General features: G+C 34.7%; 1 long non-coding RNA gene across 2 annotated transcripts; it reads left to right on the top strand.

Annotated features, from left to right (window-relative positions):
* Positions 1-20,421: 20,421 nt before the first annotated feature.
* On the top strand, positions 20,422-22,655 carry LOC126616263 (uncharacterized). 2 transcript variants are annotated; one of them, XR_007621079.1, is made up of 2 exons: positions 20,422-20,734; positions 22,194-22,655. It is a non-coding gene; the product is annotated as an uncharacterized LOC126616263 (long non-coding RNA). The 2 variants fall into 2 exon arrangements; XR_007621080.1 differs by having other exon boundaries at positions 20,422-21,158.
* The last annotated feature ends 2,599 nt before the right edge of the window (positions 22,656-25,254 follow it).

Below are 25,254 nucleotides of genomic sequence, written 5' to 3'. Positions count from 1 at the left end.
ATTTAACAGAAGGGCATAAATCCTAACAGACTTAGACCACATGGGTTTAAATCCGAATGTTTTTACCACATGGGCTATCATCCGAATACCTTATCACCACGGGGACCATTTATCCGATTAGGCCTTACTTTTATTTTATCTTTTTATTTTCGTTTAGGTTCTTTCGTAGTGAATAACATTCCCTTACGATGATTTGATCCGACCCGTGCTCATATATCTGACCACTCACTGCTTTTCAGTCCTCAATTCTACTCCCAATATCCTTCCTCCAATATCGCCCTATTTTATCTAGATTTCAATCCGTCATTGATTGAGGAACTTTATAGCGATATACGCTCACAAAATTTTGGTCTGTCAAGTTAAACCATGACTTAATTGTATTCACTTTTAAGAGTAGTTTTGTTATTTGAAACCAGTTCGAGTCCACAAATAATTCAATTGTTCCACCATGTTCAAGTCCACTATATGTAGACTGAAATATTCATGACTTATTTTGTATGCCAATGACAATTATGGCAAGCAACAAATGAAATATTCTAGTGTTTTTCTCATCGCAAAGTGAAATCATAAATAATAAAAATTATTATTAACATTATAAAAATTTCATAAAGAGGTTAGGAGAGGAGGAAGATTTTTTTAAAAGAGAAATATGATTATTTAAGTGTACAAAAATTCCCTAAATAATGCATTTGGAAAAGATAAAGGCTGCACTAGGATCATGCATAATAGCCAAGGAATGACTAATAACCCAATTTTTACCATCACAATTCACATTTAAACTTCTATAAATTAATAAAAATTTTAATTTAGGAAAATATTAAAATCAATAAATTAATGATTTATAAAAATAAAAAAACAAAAAAAAACACTAAGTAATAACCTATTAATTTATCAATGTATTCCTTAGTTTCTTAAACACTGTATATTATGTTTAGTTTCTCTTTTTACGAATCAACAATTCTACATTGTTTAACCGAGTAAAATTCATGAATCTACTTATTTTCTCAAAAATAGATTGTGCATTGTTCAATGTATTGCATTATTCCATTTTATGAACATTTAGCCAAGCAAAAACTTAACTAAACAAAAGTCATAGTAATACTACACATACGTACAACAATGGCTTCTCAACAGTGTAAAGAAATCAACAATGACGGATGAAATGCGTAAAGCATTGTGTGAGTACAACAAAGATAACCCAAGTAACACTAAAAAACAATTACAACTGTGCGTGTCAAAAAAATTTAACTTGGAAGTGAATCAAGGGACAATACTAATTAATATTGTTCTAAAAATACCCGTCTAGGCGCTAGGTGGTTGGTCATCGCCCCAATTAATGCCTAGACATTTGAAAATTAAGAAAGGGCACCTAGACCTACGGAGGCGCCCGTCTAGACTGCCTAGACACCCGCCTAACCCGCCCAGACTCGCCTAGGTTGCAACTCATTTAGACAGAAAATAGATAACTTTTATTTTGCATTTTATTTTTTCAATAAATTGTAAGAGACTTGTTGAATACTTAAATGAACACACATCTAGACAGAAAATATGTTTGTTCCCAGGTTTTCATTATGTTCCAATAGCTCATAATAGATATGTCATTCTAATTTCTAGTTTATGATGAAATCATATATATTTTAAGCATAAACATACACTTATTTACACGAAATATAATAGATTTAATTAAATCAACCTAGTTCACATAGGCACCCGCCTAGACCTTGCCTAGCCGCCTAGGCGCTAGGCCCCAGCCTGCCGCCCGACTAGTGCATAGTGTCTTTTAGAACCTTACGATCAAGCGGTCTTCAGAGTATCTCTAAAAGAGGTGATGGCATTGAATGCTTTTTTGTTCTAGTATGAGAAAACCACACTAGAGCTTCTTATCATGTTGAGAAAAGGTAAAGATGAGATCCAATGTGACATCAATTTCAAGAAGAAACAAACAATGTAAGTTATTTTTAGGAAGGTCTCATATTCGAACTATAAGCACTATGTAACAGGAAATTATTTATTTATATGTGGGACCTATATGATTTTTATAATGTATTATCTTATATATTTTGCGAATTATTAATTTAGCACATTATTATAAGTCGGGACTGCTTAAAATTTTTATTTAATCGAGGTTATTAATTTAGAGTGATGTTATTCCCACTTTAATGTCTTATCTTCCCACCCACCTTTTAATGAATTTTTTAATTACAAATCTGTCCATTGGGCATGGGAGATGATTTGTCTACCTTAAACCCTAACTCATATTTTCATCTCCTTTCATTAAAAAAAAAAGTAAAAAAAAAAAATCAATGAACTTAAAAGATGACTTTTTCATTGAAGAGGTGGAAGATGACGCTTCTACGGAAGAGGTAAATGATTATGTTTCCATTGAAAAGGTAGAAGAATAATTTGTGTGTGGGTCACTTGAATTTGTCCATCGTATTTTTAAATTTGTCGTTATCGATTTCTTTTGAAATTGGATACCTTTGTCGTTTCCATTTGAATTTGCAAATTGTAGTGGTTTTCATTTACATATTATTTGTTTATATTTTTTAAGAGACAATTTTATAATTTCATATGTATGTATATATTAAAGGTTATTTTGAGAATAATAGTGGGTGGGGAAATAGCATTTTAATTTTTTAACTTTTTAAGGTGGTGGGATTATAAAGTGGGGGGGGGGGGGTGGGGAGGGCGAAATAAGACAATGGGGTGGATCTAGTAGCTCTCTTAATTTATCGGGTATTGATTATATTGTCGAGGTTCTACTGTACGTAATTGTTTCCTTTAACAAGTTAAAATTAACTAGTTAACTAGTCATTTGGATCTCATAAATGGCAAATTCGATACTAAATTAAGTTGCCCATTGTGTGGCTTAGCTAAACTTCCCCTCCCCTAGTGTAAAAATATCGATGTACTCAAATTACAAAAACAAAAACTAGTCATTTGGATTCGAATATAAGCCACTATAATCAATGAACAAAGTGCAGCTCCAAACCTTTTTTTCTTTGGTTAAGGTCCAAATTAACATCGATTCCCAGATGTTTTGTACTTGGATCTCCATGGGAAGCAGATAACGAAATTTTGCAAGTCTCTCATTGGTAAATTTGTAAGAGCACAAATATATTGGCTTTCAATAATTTCTACAATGGATGATAAATCCAATTTGTTTGGGTTCTGCGCATGTACATGTTTTATCAAATTTTAAGACAACTTTTAAAATTTTCAAGCAGCTGCATGCATTGTTGCACCTAGATTTATAGGGATTTATAGGAGAGGTGGATAAATATTGTGGGATCCATCAACCTTACAAATTATCTTTGGATCGTTGGATTACAGTGATGATGAAATTCATGCATGCTCTATTTAGTGTGCAAAAATAGAAAAACGAAGAGTTGGAATTTGGAAGGCAGGGGCATAGTGGTGAATGTGAACAAGTAAATAAGGTCATTTTAGGGCAAAGAAGGTCTCGAGGCTCCACAGAAAATATTGAGTTTTTCCAGATGTTGGGAGGAAACGCCGGGAAAGTGCTCCTGTCGCCTCGAAATGAAGCACTTGATGAAAAGGCAAAGTATATTTTTGGAAGAGAGATTTTTTAATGTGCTAAAAACACGGTTTTGTATTAGCGTAATATTTGTTGGACATTCAAAAAAAGATTTTCAACTAATTATATTACGACACTTAGTGTACAAGCCATATTCCGAACACACTGAAAAATTTCTCATCTTTGAGAAGCCCTTTGTTTAATCGCATAAACCGGTTAGGGTTGTTTTGAAAACAACTACTTGTGCTTGCAATAGATGAATACAGCCGGAATTGTGAATCAAAATTATAGGGGATTTGATTTAAGTTAATCAATAATTTCATAATTAGTTAATGATCTCAATTTTAAGCACAAGTCAAGAAAAACAATTTTTTCCTCTTTATCTCATGTCAATGAAAACAATTTTTCTCTCGAACTAAGGTAAATACTACTTGCTAAACATTTTCTCATTGACCTCTACTTTCTCTTTTGGTCTCTCCTTAAAAGCATAAAGTATTGATGGACTCAATCCTAATGTTAAAAATATTTTGTGACCTCAAACAAATTATCCCTTAACATTAAGATACCTCCAGTCCAAAGCATAAAGTAATAATGCTGCCACAACAATATTCTTTGACTATTCTTATATTTTAGTCCAAAAAATGTGGTGGGTTTGAGTGTTTTTTATTTTCTCCTCTAATGCAAAAACTTTAGATACATATTCTTATATGAGAAATGCTAAAGAGATTCTTGTGAATAGTGCAAAATGAGATTTTTGGAGTGTCAGTAACAATACTCTAAAATTAATTGGTAATATAAAGAACGGCTCAACTCCTTATAAATATGAGAAATGTTAAGGGGACTCTCTCAAAAGAGAAATTTTTTCCTTGTGCCCGTAAAACAAGTGGTATACCACATGTTATTATATAAGTGATGGGAATTTTACTTTTTATTTTATTAATATTTTAAACAAAAAAATCTCACAATTTGTATAAAGACACGTGATGTACCACCTCGTGCTCCGATCACATTGAAAAATCTCTCGGAAATTGGACTCTTTATGAATTCTTTGGCACCTCACAGTTTAACGTCAATTTTCGTAACAACAATATAAAACATTGTGTAAAAAACATAAAATGCCAAAGATTTCACATTGATAGAATCTCCTCAGCATTTCTCCTTGATAGCATAGTTTATTTTCGCTGATTTTTTCAGAAGAAGATTGTCAATATCATAATTTTGAAAGCATAAAAGGTGCTGACATTACCAACTTGAGGTGATTAATGGAATTTCCCGTATATTATGGATAGGGTATCCTTATGGATATAATCGATGTATACAGTTGGAAACAATAAAAAACATGTAATATCCGATCATCTGCCACCAATCTAGAATTACATGTCTACTACTTATGTTTTCCCCCCTGTTGGGGGTCTGCAACCAGTGGCGAAGCCACGTGAGGGCGAGGAGTGGCGGCCGCCACTCCCCTCGCCGGGAAACACCACTGGACCCAGCTCTTCGCCACTCCCCTCGCGCGCGCCTCGCCGGAAATTGCTGGTTCAAGTCCTCTGTTTTTCTGGGCAATCTGCAATCTCAGATTGCAGTTTATTTTTATTTTTTTTAAACCAGGCCAAAACGACGTCGTTTTGGGCCTGGTTAAAAAAATTTAAAAATTGTTATACAAAATGGCGCCGTTTTGTATGTTTGAATTTAAAAAAAAATACAAATGGGGACCGCTTCCGCGTGTCGCCCAAAACCCTAGTCAGTCCCAACCCGTTCTGTTCCCTTTGCTTTTGTTCCTTCTGCGGTTCTTCACCAATCAACACAGGACAAGAGCTTTAATTTCTGCTCCCCAACATCCCAGTGCCAACGTCCCTTTACAAGCTAACAAGCCACCAATCAACACAGCACAGGGCCTTCCACCAATCACCATCTAAAGGTAAAATTTTTAATTCTTAAATGTATAATCCCTAACCTAATTAATTATTCAATACAAATTTCCTTGAATTGGTATGAAATTATATGCTAATGCATTAATATGGTTATTGGTTATTGATTATTGATGTGAATCATATGCTTTTATGATTATTGATAAGAAATTATGAAATTTTTTTTTAGGATGAAATTATTGATACGAATTGGGAATTAGAAATTTAACCCAATTGATACGAATTATTGATACAAATTTTTGATATGCTTCTATGATTCTATGATACAAATTATTGATACAAATTTAACCCAATTGATACGAATATGGTTATTGGTTATTAGTACTTTTGATTAATTGAATTGTTGGTTGGTTGGATTAGTTATTATACATACTATAGTAATAGTATAGTCTACTTTAGGATTAAGAGTCTAAGAATTTTTATTTCTTTCCATTTTACAGTTACGTAATGGAACGATACTATAAGAAACAATGCTTAAATCCTCCTTCAAATATTCCAAGTAGGTCACAACAAAGTGAAGCCACTGAGTTGGATTTGGATGAAATATTGGCTAATCTTCCTGCAGACCCTGCACATAGATGTCGAATGATTGATTATCCACCTAATTATCGTGAAGCAATTCGTAGACACTATCTCCAAATTTAACCTTGCATTCTTTTAAGTTCGCCCCTCCCCCCGAGAAATCCTGGCTTCGCCACTGTCTGCAACCCTTCTTATCCAATATAGTGTGCATGTATGATGCCAGTTTTTGCTATGAACGTTTGGACTCCTAGCTTGATGTATAGGGCCATAGGCATGCATGTTTGAACATTTATATATGGCTTTTTTACATCTGCATGTGGATCCCTAGAAGCACAACTAGCGATATTTACCTTCTTTTTTTCTTTCTTTAATGAGGATGATGAAGGATTAGGCGAGTAAAACAACTCATATGTAATAATAATTTTGTTTAGATTTGATATAATATAATTAGCTATAAAGATAGGATGTTGGTATTGACACTCTAAACAAGTCATTCCACACTTAATAACATATCTCTTCATATATAGATTTTCTGTGATAATTTTTCCTCTTTCTTGTTTGTAACATATTGTATCAACCCCAAAATCATCAAGTATGGGTCAACTAGGAAGCCTTGTGAACTTGCCAAAGGGTTCTTGTTGAGGCACCCATGTCGAAGCACACTTAATAACCTCACAATAAGTGAGAACCACGACACACGGCTGCTTATAACTAATGGGAGATTTCCCTCCAACTTGGAGACCAATCATGCGACAAGTGACAACACCACATTAAGTGCATTCATTCCCATCTTGGCCAATTCAAGAAATCTGCTCCAATTTTGCCTCTCCAAAGGGTAACTTCTACTCCTTTCAAAAGGTTAATTACATTTACTATTCAACGAGTATCACATCGATGCCTTTCGGTGCTTACTTTGCCTTTGACCGGAGTGCCCTCGCAATGGTCCTCACACCATACTTTGGACTCAAGGTCTGCCCGATTTTATGGATCAACATTTGGTAATATGTGGGAATGGATATGAAAAGCTATGTCAGTTCTCCTTCATATATAAGAGAATTGTTCCTCCAATCAACCAGATTTTATGCATTAATATTTCTTTATAAGAGAAATTATTATATAGTAATATAACATCACATGTTATTATTAATTCATGTATTATACTGGAAAACTACTTATTGATCATATTAAGGTAGAATAAATAATTATATGCACATATAAAGTGAATTTGCTACAATATGTACCGAGGGTATGGTCTCACCCAAAAGTTAATTCAAATAGTAATGGTAGGGAACCCTAGCTATATCCTCATTAAGTAGAAGACATTACTTAATTTGAATACTTTACTTATAAGGTTTCATTCACAAATTTATTAAATCTATTTGTTGGGAGTGTGCCTTCCATATTGGGCAATCAAATAAACTTTGTATATGCTTAGGGTAATGATAAGGAGACCAAGGTCTAACAATTTGGTCTTGTTTGGGTTAAAACTTAAACTTTGGGCTCAAAGGAGAGTTGGCCCAAAAAGAGGAGAGAAGCCCGAAGTCCAACCCAAGCCCAGAAGGCAGAAAAGGCCTTTCTCGACTAGGTGCAGGTCATTTGCACCACTTGCTCACCTACTCAAAGACCAAGTGGTATAGACCAGCCAGCTAATCAGCCCAAAAGTACTTTACAGTGGCAGTACAAGTAAATAGCTGATGAGTCACTATCCTTCAAACCGCATTCAGGCAAGATTACTGCTACAGGAGGCCAAGCCAAAGTGTCTATAAAAGAAGAAAGAGAAATCAAAGTTGAGGACACTCAATCAAGCAAACAAATACAAACACAAACTCTGCTCAAAGCCAAATTTCCCTTAAAAACGAAGTTGTAGTCAGCCCAAGCCTTCATCCCTCTTGGGATAAACCCTTTGTAATAGCTCTGCTACCTTGTCAAAGACCTGCTGTAGTATCGATTTCTTTCTGTAAACTCATCTCATTACCCCTTTTCTAAAGCTCTCAACCCCTTTGATAAACCACAAAGATAGGAAGTTGCAAGACGATTAGCCTTACCCGACCCTCTTTGTTTCTGTCTTTTCATTCATTAACCTAGCAATATGTTGTATACTTCAAGTTGTATTCAAGTTATTTCTAGTAAGATGACTATTAAAAGGCTTTCTCAGTGCTTGAATCCGATTTGAATATGTCTTCACAGTTCAAACCAGATCTGAGTTCGAAGCCAGTGCATGTAAGATTTGATCACTTAAAAGTCCTTGGCCTCAAGGCATAAAAAAAAACCTTATGTGGACTTAACCCATCCACGACAAGCTTTGATAACAAGAAGTCCGAAGTTACTTGGGGCACAAGTAATCGACCTATCCCTTAGTTTTATTTCTATTATGTTATGATTACCATAGAACGTTTGAGTATAGAAGGAGTTCTGATGGGAAGCCTCAAGGCCTATATCTAAGGCTCTACAAAGGCACCTATTTGGATTCATTCTGCTCTTCGGGCTCAGGTAATCAAAAGTATAATGGTTATAAGACTCATACAATCAATGAAACGAACATTATATGTGCGAGTACTAAGTTAGTTATTGACTGGAAGCCTCAAGGCCTACACCTAAGGCCCCACAAAGGCACCTGTCATAACTAACATAGTCTCTCGGATATATATACAACTAAAACCCAACATCCGCTTTACATCTGCCATGCTGAAGATGGCAGTGGCACGCCTGAGCACTTAAAAGTTAATCTTGATTGTGAGCCTTAAGGCCTACACCTAAGGCCCCACGAAGGCACCTTTCAACGTTAACTCTGTCCTTCTCTTTCAGCTTTGCCCGACAAGCTTTGCTCGATAAGCCCATCAGTGAAGCAGAAACCCGACAGAAAGCATCAACCGGCGCCAACCTCTCGGGGAGCTGTGTGCTCATCGGCCAGGGAACATCCCCGACGGAAATTCCTGCCACGAACAGGTCTACCTAGCATTAATCATATACTTATAGATAACTGCTAAAGACACTCTCTTAAAGTGAGACACTTCATGAACTGTCTATCATTTTATGTTTTTACCATAATATTTTACAATGTTGGCACGAGAATTGTGCAAAAACATAAGGTGGTGGAGAGTTCAAGGAGAGTCTCACTTTTAAGAGTCTTCTTAACATTTCTTTTCTCTGCTATTAAGAGAGCAGGCTTTGGGCTGCTCCTTTGTTGTATGTGTATTATTACAGATGCGAAATTAGCATCGTGAAACTTCTCAATGATTCAAACAACCATTCGATGCACACGTGAGCTGCTGCCTACTGGTGTCTACTAACACGGCCAGGAAAGTGAGTTATAGGCCATGGAGTATGAACCATGACAAAACAAGCGCGCAGTTGATCAAATTGTGTTTCAAAAAGAAAAGGCACGCAATAGCAAATATTGGTGCATTCATGCTTCTAATATAGATTAATTTTATGTTGACACTATTATATGAAACAAACAGCTAATTAATGAGAGGCAGTTGCATGCCCTCGACAAGCCCTCGTAAGTTATGGGAACTTCTCATTATCGATAGCAAAGATTAAAGATTAAAAATATCATCTATTGATCAAATAGGATATCAATATATATAGCATGTGCATGACATTGTCTTGTTTTCTGCAACCTAATTAGGAGCTTATTAAAATCACGTTTAAAATAAAAGAACATTAGTAATAGTAGTATATGGTAGCTCTTGATAAATTATTTACGATCCTAGATTGGAGGGAGTAAGAAATCTTCTCAAATATGACTTTCTCATCGATTGATTCAACTTGAGCATATGAAGTTTGTATTATATTATGGAGTAGAGACCAGAATCGTTACAACTCAATTAGTAACATGTATAGAACATACATTTCCCATTTAAATGTTACAGGCACGACTATGAAAAGAAGACTCAAGTCGAAAGGAGTAGAGGAAGATTTAGGAATACTTTGAAAGAGACTATAAGAAAAGATATGAAATATTTGGAGCTAACGGAAGATTTGATGTCAAACCGAGCGCAATAGAGTTTTAGAATTTATACAGCCGACTCCACTTAATAGGATAAGACTTTGTTGTTGTTGTTACAGAACCTGTATAACCAAAAGTAATGTACCAATTAACCCTTGATAATATGCTTCTTAATTATCTCTCTTCTGGAGAAATGGAAATGCTTGGGGAAAACGCAAACCAAAATCATTAAAACTTGTTATGGGTCTCACAAAAAAGGTTTTTTAGCCAAAATGGTCCTTGAGATTTGCATAACACATCACTTTGGTTCCTACAATTGAAAATCAATAGAAATAGTCCATGAGATTGTCCACCATCCATTATTTTGGTTATTCCGTTAAAAACTTTGTTAAGTGTCTAGGAGTTCTTGGCCGGAAGTTTGGACAATTTTCAAAACTTCGCAACTCAATCGTTTCTTAACCAAATTCGACCTATAATATATCAAAATGAAGATAGTAAAGTTTAGAACAAGATTATACCTATTTGGAACCCCAATGGTTGCCAGAGATGGCCAGAAAATAGCCTGAACGGTGACTGGTCCGCAGGAAAATTCGGTAAACTTTAAACATTCATAACTTCTTCAATACTCAACGAAATCGAGTGATTCAAAAACTAAAATCATAATTCTCAATGATAAAAAAGAGAATGGTACCTTCTTGATGGCTAATTCACCATGGGTTGGCCCGAAAATGGCTCGAGAATGGCTAACTCGAGACCAAGACAGCCACTTTCGAGCAGTTTTTCGGCCAAACCACAGAGATTTAGCTCTCAAGAAAGGTACCATTCTCTTCCTCTCGTTGAGAAGTATGATTTTTATTTTTGAATCACTCAATTTCATTGAGTATTGAAGAAGTTATGAACGTTTAAAGTTTACCCAGTTTCTGGTCAGTTTTCCAGTTTTCTCGTGGAACAGTCACATTTCAGGCTATTTTATGGCCATCTCCGGCAACCATTGGGCTTCCAAATAGGTATAATTTTGTTCTACACTTTCCTATCTTCATTTTGATATATTATGGGTCGAATTTGGTTAAGAAACGATTGAGTTACAAAGCTTTGAAAATGGAGTTTTTAATAGAATGACCAAAATAATGGATGGTGAACAATCTCATGAACTAAAATGATGTGTTATGCAGATATTATGGACCATTTTGGCTAAAAAGGCCACACACAAAAAAAGTCTGTTCAATATGATGGGCTTTAGCTATGACGTTAATTTTGTGACTGAAAAAAAATAGCTAGAGGTAATAGAGACGTATTATTGAGACATTGTTGTACCCAACAATTGGGCCAGCCTCTGAATTGTAGAAAAATTGAAGGAATATTGGTGCTAATCATATATCACGAGAAAATATGTTTTTGCTTAACAAGGGCAATCCGCATCATGTAAAAAACTTTCACATGTTTAATGAACTTACATTCTTTTTCCGTGATAATTTATGTTGTTTTTATACAACGATTTTTTACAAATAAAAGGAGGGGGATTGTTCTACACTATTCATGTGTCGAACCTTAAATTTACTGCTTGAAAGTAAAAAAGAATACCATTAAATTGTAGTACTAAATAGTGTGATAATTAATGCTTAACTACGTATTTTGTTAGCCAGAAATCAATGAGGTTTCTTGATAAGAGAATTGTAATATTGTGAGCGTGTTACTGCCAATTAAAAAAATATACAAAATTGAATATCTTGCGCACCAACTTATCAAAGAGATTGTGATTTGCGTGGGGAACTGACTAAATATTGGAGTAGGATTCTCTCTCATTTTTTTCCCTCTCCTTCCCTTCCCTCATATTTGAACGGTTACGCTTAAGATACGTCAACATCTTATATTAATTTTTTATAGAAAGAGAAAGAGAAAATAGATAATGTGAGAAGAAATGATGGAAGGAGATGGAAAGAGGGGAGAGAATCGTAGTAGAAAAAGCAAAAACAATAAGGGTACAAATGTGTATTTCTAGACTAATAATAAAATTACAACCTATAATACTAACCTTTCAAAAACAAAACCTTGGATCGTTTATTAGTTTGTATTGTTTGACCACGGTTATTAGTTTTAACAAAATTAACACTTACAGTTTTATGTACAGTTAGTAAGTTTGACCTATGGAGATCACAACTCTTAATTAAATGAAACCTACCAAATTCGCAACCGATATCTAACACGAAACTTACACTGTACATATCTAACAATACATGTAAATGTATATATAATCACAGTTGGAAGGACCCTGTGATTATATATACCTCCCAATACAATCCATTTCCAACACCAAACTCCCCAGAGCAATCTTCTCTAAAGACTAAAAAGCCAAACCCTAGTATATTTTTCTCTCTAAGCCCAAAAGTAAATTACACCAATATGCCAGGGAAACGCTTGCGCTTGGTTCGTTCCTCCACAAGCTTTGACGACATGAGTGTGCTCAATGAACCGTTGCCTCCACCGAAGCTGCGGATGAAAATGAAGCCACCACGCCATCCGACGAAGATTCTCACCGAAGACGATGATGTACCTCAGTCGGCAATTATGACATTGCCGTTGCCCTATATGAAGGAGAACGATCAAGGACATACTGGAAATTTCCTGGATAGATGTAACTACTGTAAGAAGATCCTTGATGAGAATGACAACATTTATATGTACAGGTACGTAAGTGCAATTGTAATTGCGTCTTTGAGAGTTACTTATTCTTTTAGGATTTACTTATCTAGTTCTTTAGCTAAATGAAAATTAATGGGAACATACACATATATGTTGTAGAATTTTTTTTTTTCAACTCTCACATAAAAATTCAAACTGTGTATTTATATTTTCAAACTGTGGCGAAATTAGGATTTAATTTAGGGTGTTGAAACTTAAAAAGACCCTTGCTTAAGCATGAGGGTAATATTCGATGCCGGCGCCATTGACCGCGTATGTAGCTCCGCCTCTCTCTCTCTCTCTCTCTCTATATATATATATATACATATATATATTTATATTTATATTTATATCCGTAGCATAGGTTCTGAGAAATGTTGAGGGAAGATTGGGTGCTTGTTTGAAAATGATTGTTGAATGATTGTTGTGTTTGGTTGCTGAGAAAATATGAGGAAATCGGTGCAACAAATGTTTTCCTTGGTATACACAATTAATACATGGAAATTAATCAAGTTTCTGCTTGAAAAAAAAGAGAGCTAAAACATGATGATAATACATAAATTGTCTACCCAAAATGTGCGTAATACTAACAAATATGATAATTATAATTTAATCAGTGAAATATTAACTTGTTATATATGCGAGATTGCAGTTCGTTGCGTGCATTTTGTAGCTTTGAGTGCCGTGACAGACAAATTATTCTGGACAAATTGTTAGTGAAAAGGTCAGGAATATGAACAATATGCGATGGAGTTGGAGACAGTGACTGAGTCTTCAACAAAAATAGAAAAGCCATAGCTATACCGCAACTACTCCACATTTGCATGCATGTCCATCCGGTTTTTATGGGATAACCGTGCATTTTTTCCATACAATGGTTTTTGGGATAATAAGTTCATCATTACCATGGGCGGAGCCAAGTACAAGAATATCTTGGGCTATAGCCTAGGTAGCTCTTATGGGTACAAACCAATTATTTCTTATATTTCATTTATTTTTATATTCATTTCGCTATTAACCCATGTATCCTTTTTATTTATTTACTTTATTAACCAGTACTATTTATTTCCTAAATAACAAAATCTATTATATATACACTTCATAAGCTATCCATTTATGGTTAATCGTGACAATAATTACTTACTTTAATAGTGCTTTTAATTATTTTCAAAAGCAACTCGTTGCATGTTTCAATTTTTGAATTATTTTATGAATGATTTTTATCTATTTAAAAAAGTTATACAGTGTGTTAACATTTTTCTGTTTATTTATGTATATATTTGTCATATTAAAGGTTGATGAACATAGAATAATTTGACGAGCTTTGCTTATAAGATTAACTTATAATCATTTTTTAAAAACCAACTTTTTATAGTTCTTAGGTAGCCCACTAGCCGAAAATTTTCTGGTTCCGCCCTTGATCATTACTTAGTTCGATCTGTAATTTCCTATATATATATAGTATGTGAGCACATATGTAATGGTCTAATTAGCTTACATGTGTGAACATTATAAGAAACCATTGTTCCCTTCCAAGCTCCATGAATAAAAATATGTATATATATGCGTGACTACGAACAAACTATGCAGTTGATTTTTTTTTTTTAAATATTGTCTGCGTACTGATATTAAATACGGAATATATATATATATCAATTAATTTTAATCTAGTAATATTTTTCTTCTTAATATGTATTTAAAGATATTTAAGTTCGAATTTTCGTTAGTTGTTACATGTATCATCACTTGGAACATGTAAGAGATCAACAAGAGAAGTCCTTTTTGAATAAAATGTTAATTAAACAAATCTTGATTAGTTCAGTCCAATTAAGTTACTCATTGTGTGACTTAACCGAACTCCTTCTTTCTCTTAGTGTAAAATATATCGTTGTACTCCAAAATCCAATTAGGAGTACATCACTTATATAAAAGGAGAACAACTTACACAATACGGGTATACCGTAGCAATGAAATAAGTACCTTTGTTCAAAGAATTTACACATGTCTTTATTTTATTGGCACCAAATGCCACCGTAACAATATACTCATGCTATGCAAATTTTTTTCCTACAAAATAGGGTGGAATAATACTTTGGTATTAATACAAAAATCTTAAGAGTAAAAAACAAGGGAGAGACGAGCACAAGCTGCACAACACATCACGTAACTAATTTTTGGACAATGTCAAAAACTTTTGTAGCATCAAAGAAAGATTAATCATGCATGTTCAAGTTTTCATAGACTTTAGCCCTCCTTCTTGCGGATTACACAACCAACTGACCAAGTGCATGACTGAGTTGGTATATACTTATTTAACAAGAATTAAATTGATGATAAAGTCTAAAGTTGGACTAAGCAAGGGAATCAAACTTAATAGATACTACTTAATTAAGAACATGTGCTAATTTATAATGATTGTAAAAAATATATATAAATTGTTGATGCACAAAACCGGAGAGGTCTTGGAACAACATAAATCTGACTGTGAATCTGCAAGAAATGTAAAGAACACAAGATGTATCGTGGTTAACCCCCAATGTTTGGGCTACGTTCACACTGATATTGTATTTCTCTGTTTGTGAGAGGATTGAGAGGGAGAGAGAGCTTCCTTATGTGAGGATGAGCTTCTTTGAATATGAGAGGGGATGTGAGGTTCTCCTCAATTGTGAGGGTGGGAAGTCCCTTTTATAGAATAAGGGCTCATCACTTATTACATATTTGCCCCTTCCTTTATTATATAATTACATTTGAGTCCCCCGAGTATTTATACGAGATCTAACACTAGTAGAAAAACATGTTTGCGCGACGTAAAACACAAAACGTCGCGCAAATAGCCTTTGCGCGATGGCACTTTGAGCGACGAATGATGGCGTCGCGCAAAACATCTTTGCGTGACGCAGACTTTGCACGACGAATATTGGCGTCGCTCAAAACAACTTTGCGCGACGTACGTGCACCTAAGTCGCGCAAAGTCTTTTTTTTTTTTTTTTTTTTTGGTTCTTGCATTGCCTTTTTCTTTTGTTGTATCCACTTGTGTAAATGTTTTAAATTGACGATCAAATTAGTTTATTGTATTCATATAGGGTTAACAAGTGTAAATGTAAAAAAATCATCAAAATCGGAGTTAAAATAACCGTTAAATCGTGATTTTTCGTTTATAACCGTTGAAAAGTTTTGTCTCATTACTTAATCTCTGAATGTTTCTTTTTTGCGATTTTTGGGGTATACGATCTCGAAGCATATACAAACAAGTTTGACGGTTTAATCGTTCAAATTAGTTTCGTACAATGCGTTTCCCATCAAAATCAATAGGATATGTATTTACTAAGTACATTTTCATTTATTTATTTTCTAATTATAAGCAAAATGACAAAAAAAAAAACAAAAGACTTTGCACGACCCATCGGTACATACGTCACGCAAAATCTTTTTTTTTTTTTTTTTTTTTTGGGTTCTTGCATTGCCTCTTTTTTTGTGGTATCCACTTGTGTAAATGTTTTAAATTGATAATCGAATTGGTTCATTGTATTCATATAGGGTTAAAGAGTGTAATTGTAAAAAATCATCAAAATCGGAGTTTAAATAACCGTTAAATCGTGATTTTTCGATTATAATCGTCAAAAAGTTGTCCCGTTACTTGATCTCTGAATGTTTTTTTTTTCGATTTTTAACGTATGCGATCTCGAAGCATATACAAATAAGTTTGACGGTTGGATCATTCAAACTAGTTTTGTACAATGCATTTCCCATCAATTTTCTACTTATAAGCAAAAGGGCCAAAAAAAAAAAGGACTTTGCGCGACGTTGGTACAACTGCGTCGCGCAAAGCCGTTTTGCACGATGCAGAGGTACCTACGTCGCGCAAAGTCTTTTTTTTTTTTTTTTTTTTTTTTTTTTTTTTGGGGTTCTTGCATTGGCTTTTTCTTTTGTGGTATATACTAGTGTAAATGTTTTAAATTGACGATCGAATTAGTTCATTGTATTCATATAGGGTTAAAGAGTGTAGCTGTAAAAACGCATCAAAATCAGAGTTAAAACAACCGTTAAATTGTCATTTTTCGTTTATAGTCGTCGAAAAGGTTTGTCCTGTTACTTGATATCTGAACGTTCGTTTTTTGTGATTTTTGGTATATGCGATCTCAAAGTATATACAAACAAGTTTGACGGTTGGATTGTTGAAATTAGTTTCGTACAATGAGTATCTCATTAAAACGATAGATTCCCTAACATTTAGAGTTTATTTATACTTTCATTAAGTATAACATAAAATTTTGTGATATCCACTAGTGTAAATATATTAAATCAAATATCGAATTAGTTCATTGTATTCATATAGGGTTAAGGAGTGTAGTTGTAAAAAATCATCAAAATCAGAGTTAAAAAAACCGTTAAATTATGATTTTTCGTTTATAACTGTCGAAAAGTTTTGTCCCGTTACTTGACCTCTGGATGTTTGTTTTTTGTGATTTTTGGCGTATACAATCTCGAAGTATATACAAACAAGTTTGACGGTTTGATCGTTAAAATTAGTTTCGTAGAAAACAGTTTGCGCGACGCCACATTTTCTGTAAAAAATGCACTGTATCCACTTGTGTAAATGTTTTAAATTGATGATCGAATTGGTTCATTGTATTCATATAGAGTTAAAGAGTGTAACTTAAAAAAATCATCAAAATCAGAGTTAAAATAACTGTTAAATCGTGATTGTTTTATTATAATCGTCGAAAAGTTTTGTCCCGTTACTTGATCTCTAAATGTTTTTTCTTTTCGATTTTTAGCGTATGCGATCTTGAAGCATATACAAATAAGTTTGACGGTTGGATCGTTCAAACTAGTTTCGTACAATGTGTTTCCCATCAAAATCAATAGTATATGTATTTACTAAGTACATTTTCATTTATTTATTTTTTACTTAAAAGTAAAAGGGCCAAAAAAAAAAAAAAAGACTTTGCGCGACGTAGGTACAACTACATCGCGCAAAGATGTTTTGCGCGACGCATAGGTACCGACGTCGTGCAAACTCTTTTTTTTTTTTTTTTGGGTTCTTGCATTGCCTTTTTTTTTTTGTGGTATCCACTTGTGTAAATATTTTAAATTGATGATCGAATTGGTTCATTGTATTCATATAGGGTTAAAGAGTGTAATTGTAAAAAATCATCAAAATCGGAGTTAAAATAAATGTTAAATCGTGATTTTTCGATTATAATCGTCAAAAAGTTTTGTCCCGTTACTTGATCTCTGAATGTTTTTTTTTTCGATTTTTAATGTATGCGATCTCGAAGCATATACAAATAAGTTTGACGGTTGGATCATTCAAACTAGTTTTGTACAATGCATTTCCCATCAATTTTCTACTTATAAGCAAAAGGGCCAAAAAAAAACAAGAGACTTTGCGCGACGTAGATACAACTGCGTCGCGCAAAGCCGTTTTGCACGACGTAGAGGTACCTACGTCGTGCAAAGTCTTTTTGTTTGTTTTTTTTTTTTTTTTTGGGTTCTTGCATTAGCTTTTTCTTTTGTGGTATCTACTAGTGTAAATGTTTTAAATTGACGATCAAATTAGTTCATTGTATTCATATAGGGTTAAAGAGTGTTGCTGTAAAAACTCATCAAAATCAGAGTTAAAACAACCGTTAAATTGTGATTTTTCATTTATAGTCGTCGAAAAGGTTTGTCCCGTTACTTGATATCTGAACGTTCGTTTTTTGTGATTTTTGGTATATGCAAACAAGTTTGACGGTTGGATTGTTGAAATTAGTTTCGTACAATGCGTATCTCATCAAAACGATAGATTCCCTAACATTCAGAGTTTATTTATACTTTCATTAAGTATAACATAAAATTTTGTGGTATCCACTAGTGTAAATATATTAAATCAAATATCGAATTAGTTCATTGTATTCATATAGGGTCAAGGAGTGTAGTTGTAAAAAATCATCAAAATCAGAGTTAAAATAACCGTTAAATTATGATTTTTCGTTTATAACTGTCGAAAAGTTTTGTCCCGTTACTTGACCTCTGGATGTTTGTTCTTTGTGATTTTTGGCATATACAATCTCGAAGTATATACAAACAAGTTTGACGGTTGGATCGTTAAAATTAGTTTCGTAGAAAACAGTTTGCGCAACGCCACATTTTCTGTAAAAAATGCACTGTATCCACCTATGTAAATGTTTTCAATTGATGATCGAATTGGTTCATTGTATTCATATAGAGTTAAAGAGTGTAACTGTAAAAAATCATCAAAATCAGAGTTAAAATAATCGTTAAATCGTGTTTTTTTTATTATAATCGTCGAAAAGTTTTGTCCCGTTGCTTGATCTCTGAATGTTTTTTTTTTTCGATTTTTAGCGTATGCGATCTTGAAGCATATACAAATAAGTTTGACGGTTGGATCGTTCAAACTAGTTTCGTACAATGCGTTTCCCATCAAAACGATAAATTCACTAACACTTGGAATTTATTAATACTTTCATCAACTATAACATAAGATTTTGTGGTATCCACTATTGTAAATGTTTTAAATTGACGATCGAATTAGTTCATTGTATTCATATAGGGTTAAAGAGTGTAGCTGTAAAAGCTCATCAAAATCAGAGTTAAAACAACCGTTAAATTGTGATTTTTCGTTTATAGCCGTCGAAAAGACTTTTCCCGTTACTTGATATCTGAACGTTCGTTTTTTGCGATTTTTGGTATATACGATTTCAAAGTATATACAAACAAGTTTGACGGTTGGATTGTTGAAATTAGTTTCGTACAATGCGTATCTTATCAAAACAATAGATTCCCTAACATTTAGAGTTTATTTATACTTTCATCCACTAGTGTAAATATATTAAATCGCAGATCGAATTAGTTCATTGTATTCATATAGGGTCAAGGAGTGTAGTTGTAAAAAATCATCAAAATCAGAGTTAAAATAACCGTTAAATTATGATTTTTCGTTTATAACCGTCGAAAAGTTTTGTCCCGTTACTTGACATCTGAATGTTTGTTTTATGTGATTTTTGGCGTATACAATCTCGAAGTATATACAAACAAGTTTGACGGTTGGATCGTTGAAATTAGTTTTATAGTATACGTATCCCATCAAAACGATAGATTCACTAACATTTACAGTTTATTTATACTTTCATCAAGTATAACATAAGATTTTGTGGTATCCACTTGTGTAAATATATTAAATTGAAGATCGAATTAGTTCGTTGAATTCATATAGGGTTAAGGAGTGTAGTTATAAAAAATCATCAAAATCGGAGTTAAAATAACAGTTAAATAGTGATTTTTCGTTTATAACCGTCGAAAAGTTTTGTCTTGTTACTTGACCTCTGAATGTTGTTTTTTGCAATTTTTGGCGTATGCAATCTCGAAGTATATACAAACAAGTTTGACAGTTGGATCGTTGAAATTAGTTTCGTAGAATGCGTATCCAATCAAAACGATAGATTCCCTAACACTTAGAGTTTATTTATACTTTCATTAAGTATAACATAAGATTTTGTGGTATCCCATCAAGTTTAATGGTATATATATTTATTAAGTAGATTTAAATTTATTTATTTTGTACGTATAACACTTAAGAAATTGAATGATATGTATATTTACTAAGTAGCTTTAAATTTAATTATTATTGTATTTTAGGTCAGGTTTTTGTTAGAAAAATATATTATTGTAGGTTTTATGTTAAAAAAATGAATTTGAAAAGAGTAAAATCACATTTTCAATAAATTTTGAAATATTTTTTTAAAAAAAAACTTTGCGCGACGCCACAATGTGATTGTCGTGCAAAAAGACTTTGCGCTACGTCGAAATGTATACCTGCGTCGCGCCAGTTGCGATAATTTTGGCGCTGCAATTGTAAAAATTAAGCGCTCTTTTTAAAATTTTCCTGGACAAATATTTCCGAGACCCGAACTGTCCCTCGCTCATCTCGCCCTCTCTCTCACTCGGTCTCTCTCTTCCCGTAGCCTTCCTCCTCATCCTCTCTCTCTTCCCAACCCAAACCTTAATCCTCCTTCACTCCAGCCGACTCTCCTTCTCAGCTCAGCTCGCACAAGGCTTTCCCGCCCAATCGCCCATCAATTTATCTGACCGCCGCTCGATTTTGTTCATGTAAGTATACGGTCTAATTAGATTGATGGTAATTGCTGATTGGATTTTTTTTGTTTCTGGATATGGTTGCTGTCGTTTTGATTTGATATCAGTCGTTTCGTGCTGGTTTCGCTGTTATGGTTATGAAATTAGGGTTTTTTGGGACTCAGATTGATGTGGGTTGAATGAGATAATTACCATTAGATTTGATTTTTTTCATGTGGGTCAGTTTTGTTTTGATTTTTGATAGCTCCATCTGTGAGTTTCTTACTTGTGGGTTTTGGTAGCGTGTTACCCTTTATAATCATTTTTCTTACAAAAATCGAAACCTAAATCACACATATTCGCCATCTCCTTCTCCGATCTGCAACTCTCTCTTTCGCCATCTCTCTGGTTGATGTGCAAAAACCCTTCGCTACTCTCCCAACTTCGACTTCATCTCACGGTACTCTCTCTCTCTCTTCCTCTCTCCCTCTCTTTCTCTATCTTACACACACAGGGCACAGAAATATGAAATTTCCTTCAATTGTGCAAGTTTGAAAAGATGAAAGATTTAAGGTAATAGCAGATGTGATTGTTCAATGAATCTTTAGTTTGCGTTGATCAATTTAATTCATATGCATCACTTGAAATCTCAAAGAGAAGGAATTATCTATCGCTTGATTTCTGAAACAAAAAGAAAAAAAAACTTATGTCTTGTATTGGACTTCTCTATATAGCAGTGTTGCTGTTCAGTCATCGTAATACTTAGTGTTATGTTAATTACCCTAAAAAAAATTGACCCAGCACCTGATTTTGCTAGGGTTTCTGTTGGGACTTTGGAATGGGTTCAAAGGTAATTACAGGGTATAATGGAATATAATAGTTTGTATCATTGCATATTTGAATGTGAATTTGCTTCTTGTAAAGGTGTAATGCTGATAGGCATTGGCCTTGGACCATTGTTAAGGGAATTTAGAATCCTATTATTGAAAATTTAGATTCATATAGGACAGCATAGAGTGCTGTCTATGATCATGATGAACTATTTAGGATATAAATAACAATGTACATGGAGAAGTAATGCTTGACAGATTCGACTTACTTGAGCACTAAAATGAAGTTCTATAAGTAGCACAATTTGTAGAAAACAGAAGCAACTTAGAGAGACTAAGAAGATCTAGGGGTACTTCAACAGATGCTTATTTCTTTCACTCCAATTTGACTTTGGCTTACAAAAGTGAGCCTTATTTTCCAAAGGTTTTTGGCATCAAAACGACTTTAAAAGAAAATCCTAGAGATTCATTAAAGATATGTAGAATCTTAGAAAACTTTTAGGGCTCATTTGGCGCATATTTTGTTAAATTTAGGGATCTCAATTAACAGATTATTGGTTCATGGACCAATTCTAAATACTCTTGATTGTTTGCCGAACTCTAAAATGACCCTAGAAGATGGATTGACTATTTTGCTTACCATGGAAATTAATTTTAGGAACCAGCTTATGCTGTTTGTTGCAGGTGATATCTGGTGTTAAACCGACGAAAAAGAAGTTCATAATGGAACTTCAGAAGGATCAGAATGTCGTAGCAATGGTTGGTGATGGAATTAATGATGTTGCAGCATTGGCTTCATCGCATGTTGGAATTGCCATGGGTGGTGGTGTTGGAGTTGCTAGTGAGGTGTCTTCTATTGTGCTATTGGGCAACAGACTTTCACAGGTAATTTTCTTAAAAATATAACATTGTAGTAGGATTATTTGCACGAATACCTCCCGGGTTGTTTTTGAAAGCAGAAATAGGTATCAGATTTTGTGGTATTGTTTTTGGAAACCAAACTATAGAGGATTACATGTTGTTGTAGCAAAATTTTCTTTTAGACGTTTACCATCCGTAACTATGAATGAATAATTGAAGAGTGCAGCGGATTTCTTTTCACCATCTATAAAAGATTATTTGAAAAATTTACATAATGTTGATTGGTGGAACACTGAATGTACGTACGTCGCGCAAAGTGTTTTTTTTACTAGTAATATGAAGGCCCTAAGTATGGTATAAACAGTAGTCCCCCAAGTCTTCAATCAAGAGAGTCTTTTGGCTGGAGACTTGAAATTTAGTCCATGTGTGAGCTAAAGTAACTAGATGTCGTCTTGAACTGATACTTGATATGAGGTGGTGCTCAAAGTGAAATGATGTTCAACTAGAAGTAGCATATGTTGTGAGGCTGCTCTGCTTGTGGCTTATGTTGCCTTGGTTGGCTCGGCTTATGGCGTTGAAGGTGAGGGAGTCTTTTTTATAGAGTAAGGGCTCGCTCCTCAATACAAAAAATGATGGGCTAAAGTTGGTGCTCGCGGCGAGGCGGTTGCTCTCTAATGATGGTGATGGAGTCTCTTTTATAAAATAAGGGCTCACTCCTTAATACATATGTGATAGGTTAGGAGTGATGTTCGCGGCGAGGCAGTTGCTCAGCAGGCGGCGATGCTCTCTAATGATGGTGAGGGGAGTCTCTTTTATATAATAAGGGCTTGCTCCTTAATACATAAGTGATGGGTCAGGAGTGATGCTCGCGGCGAGACGGTTGCTCAGCAGGCGGCGATGCTCTTTAACGATGGTGAGAGAGTCCATTTTATAAAATAAGGGATCGCTCCTCAGTACATGAATAATGGGTGCTCTCTAATGAAAGTGAGGGAGTCCATTTTATAGAATAAGGGTTTGCTCCTCAATACATAAATAATGGGCTAAGTCCCCCAAGTATTTTTCACGAGGTCCAGTTGAGGCCCAATATATGGTACATAATGTAGTCCCCCAAGTCTGCGATCAATAGAGGCTTTTGGCTGGAGACTTGAAATTCAATCCATGTATGGGCCGAAATGGCGGTTGTTCGGAGGCGGTATTTGTATACCCTGCACTGAAGCTTTGTAGGTAAAGCTTTGCAAGTAAAGCTTTGAAGTTGGAGCTTTGTAAATGAAGCTTTTGAAGCTAGAGCTCTGTAAATGAAGCTTTTGAAGCTAGAGCTTTTGTAAATGAAGCTTTTGAAGCTAGAGCTTTTGTAAATGAAGCTTTTGAAGCTAGAGCTCTGTAAATGAAGATTTTGAAGCTGGAGCTCTGTAAATGAAGCTTATGAAGCTAGAGCTTTTGTAAATGAAGCTTTTGAAGCTAGAGCTCTGTAAATAAAAGTAATGCTTATGAATGTTTATGTTGATTGATATGAGTGATGCTCATGGATGTTGACATGAGTGATGCTCATGAATGTTGACATGAGTGATGCTCATGAATGTTGACATGAGTAATGCTCATGAATGTTTATGTATGATTGATATGAGTAATGCTCAAGAATGTTTATGTATGATTGACATGAGTAATGCTCATGTATAATTTGAAGTACTGGGTGTACTTTTGATCATCTGGTTGGTGATAATAGCGGTAGGCTGCAAAATAATTTTGGAGTACTAGGCGTATTTTTGATCACTTGGTTGGTGATAATAGCGGCAGGCTGCCGAATAATTTTTTGTAGTACTAGGCGTACTTTTGGTCACCTGGTTAGTGCTATTTTGGGTTTATGGGCCTTCGCCCTTCACAGAACATTCCATCACATTTATTTTGGGCTTTGCCCTTTTTATTTTTATTTTTTATTTTTATTTTTATTACCCTCTGATAGGGTTATACATGTCTCCGAAAGATAGGAAAAATAAATTACATCATTCTGGTGGGGTGTTTATTTCTTGCTTTTGCAGTGTCCCCATGTGCCTCCCTTTTGCTTTCTCTTTACTTTTCTTTCTTTTGGCAGATGACAAACAAGGGAATAATGCCATGAAGTTGATTTTTCTTTCTTTTGAAGCTGATTGACATGAGTGATGCTCATGAAGCTGATTTTTCATGATAGATACCCAGTTTTTCTACTGGCTTAATCTCTTTTGCCATGCTCAATAACTTGAATTGAAACGAGGAAGCCTTCAGAGAAAGCTTCAGCTTGAATTGGGGAACCAACATAAACAATTCACAACTTGGTTTCAATCAATTCGGTTTTTTGCAAAAAACTGAAAATCGATCTATCTCAATTTCTCTGAAACTCAACGGAGTTTTGCAATGGACTTATCCGCCTTCAATTTCATCGGGGAAACGACGGGGCTTGTCGGGAAAGTTGAACCCGACTGAGATCGTAGTGGTCTGGCTTTGGGTCCAAGTTTAGGACACGTACAAAAGACACGGGCGAGTTGAGTTTGGGGAGTAGACCACGTTGGTGGTTTGGAGGTTGATCCACTAGAGGTAGTTTTACTTTTCTGATTGAAGATGCAGTTTTCGACTTGGACTCGCCAGAGTTCCAAGCCCTAGTCATTTCTCCTCCTCCGAGATTGGGCGCAACATCTAAACTCTACGACGGAGAAAAAGCACCGACGACGGGGCGAATCGGCTGGAAATCGTAGCTGGGAAGCATCTCCTGATACTCCTTGGAGATCCCATTTCCATGGCTGGCACCGCCGACCTGATGCTCTTTTTCTCCTCCGCCATCTTTGCGGTGGCTGTTGTTAGCGTTGGTGTTCATCTTGATCAGGTAAATGAAGT

Source organism: Malus sylvestris, chromosome 3, assembly GCF_916048215.2.
Source record: "Malus sylvestris chromosome 3, drMalSylv7.2, whole genome shotgun sequence".
Taxonomy (NCBI): Eukaryota; Viridiplantae; Streptophyta; class Magnoliopsida; order Rosales; family Rosaceae; genus Malus; species Malus sylvestris.
The sequence above is the reverse complement of the archived record's forward strand: the minus strand, read 5'-3'. Positions and strand labels throughout refer to the sequence as shown.